The sequence below is a fragment of the Echinops telfairi genome, unplaced genomic scaffold, assembly GCF_000313985.2.
Source record: "Echinops telfairi isolate 266 unplaced genomic scaffold, ASM31398v2 ScPeMD7_31;HRSCAF=116, whole genome shotgun sequence".
Taxonomy (NCBI): Eukaryota; Metazoa; Chordata; class Mammalia; order Afrosoricida; family Tenrecidae; genus Echinops; species Echinops telfairi.
Window position 1 is genome coordinate 63,220,373 of NW_022103928.1, and position 2,203 is coordinate 63,222,575.

Sequence of the window (2,203 nt, forward strand, 5' to 3'; positions counted from 1 at the left end):
CACACACGAAGCCCCTGAAGCTACCTCACCTTTAAACTAAATGTGACACACACACACACACACACACACACACACACACGAGAGTTTTAAATGCAGAAAGCTTCCAGGCTGTGAGTTAGCTGTCTCCACCACCCAGTCGTTGACAGAGGCCAGACGAACGGTGAAGAAGCAAAGAAGCCTGGTGTGAGAGAGCGGGAAACTGTCCACCTTCAGATCACCTAGCACCACATCAGGACGTGGTTGTGATTTTGTGATACACACTGCAAATTGTGGCACGGCACCTCAAGTTCTTTTGGCATAGTGACCCAATAGGATAGAGTGGAACTGCTCCTTTGGGTTTCCAGGACTGTAAACCCTTTACTGGAACAGGAAACCTCTCTTCTCCTACAGAGCAACTGGTGGATTTGAACCGCTGGCCTTGCAGTTAGCCCAGTTCATACCCACTGTGCCACTTGAGCTCCTTCATCAAATTAAATAATGTGATTGTAACCTGCATTGCCTTCCTGGTGACAAATTCCAAATACCCTCTTATATAATTTCATTAATCTCAGTAACTGAAATATTAAGGGGTTTCAAAAAATATGTGTAAAAATGGTCATTATGTTACACTTCCATTTTTTCCCATCAATTGTGTGAAGTTCCCTTTGTATGCCCAGCCTTTTAGCCGTTTTGGAATGCAGACCACTTTTTATAAAAGAAAACTCACTGCCAGTGTGTTGGTGCCCAGTCCTAGGGCCCCATAGGACAGGGTAAGAGCCGCCGTGTGCGTGTCTGAGCCTGGGACTCTGTGGCGTAGAAAGCCTTGCCTTTCTCCCTGGGAGAGACTGATGGAGGGTTTTGAATTGATAGCCTTGCAGGTAGCAGGCTGATGCCGCCACTTCACCACCAGGGCTCCTGTAAGGCTGACCTCTGTCAGTGTACTGGGAGCCATCAGTGATTGGCTGGTGCCGAGTTGGCTGCTCCAGTGACTAGTTCTCTGTGTGGGAGAGCTTCAGGCCCATTTCCCCCACTGGTGCCGTTGGGAACCTGTAGACTTTAAAACCAGTTGTGTTACTTTAGAGGACCTTGGGTGGTGCAAATGTTAACATCTTCAGATGCTAACCAAAAGGTTAAGGTTTGATTCCACACAGCAGGTTCTTGGAAGACAAGGCTAGAGGTAACACTTCCAAAAAAAAAAATTCTACTTTGACACTCAGGCTTGTCAGGACTCATCATGGACTTGATAACAACGATGCTAGGTCTTGCTTAAGGACAACAGCAATACCAGGTGGAGACTCAAATACTAGTTTCTCGGGAACGTATCTGGAGCAGCAGTGGGTTTCTGGAGCATTGGTCAATTTCCCAAAGAATCGTTATCAGAGGCATCGTCCCGAGTCTTCCAGAAGACAAGCATGCAGGGTGGCTGATGAGATGTACCCTTGGTATGGCCACTGGGATGTTGGACTTTACTCAGAAGCACATTCCTGAGTCATGTGTGCAGCAGACCCCCACAGCCCCTCCTAAGATTTAAACTACCCCTGAGTTCAACCTCTTTTCTTTCTTTTTTTTAAATCGTTTTATTAGGGCCTCATACAATCTTATCACAATCCGTACAAACATCAATTGTGTAAAGCACATTTGTACATTCATTGCCCTCATCATTCTCAAAACATCTGCTCTCCACTCAAGCCCCTGGCATCAGCTCCTCATTTTCCTCCTCCCTGCCTGCTTCTCCCTCCCCTTCCCCCTCCCTCATGAACTCTTGATGATTTATAAATTATGATTTTGTCATATCTTGCACTGTCCGGCATCTCCCTTCACCCACTTTTCTGTTGTCTGTCGTCCAGGGAGGAGGTTATATGTAGATCCTTGTAATTGGTTCCCCATTTCCAACCCACCCTCCCAGTATCGCCACTCATACCACTGGTCCTGAAGAGATCATCTGCTCTGAATTCCCTGTGTTTCCATTTCTTATCTGTTTCAGTGTAAATCCTCTGGTCTAGCCAGATTTGTAAGTTAGAATTGGGATCATGATAGTTGGTGGGGAGGGGGGAGGAAGCATTTAAGAACTAGAGGAAAGTTGTATGTTTTATCATTGCTACACATCACACCACGACTGGCTTGTCTCCTCCCCGAGACCTTTCTGTAAGGGGATGTCCAGTGGCCTACAAATGGGCTTTGCGTCTCCACTCCACACTCCCCACCTCATTCACAATGATACGAT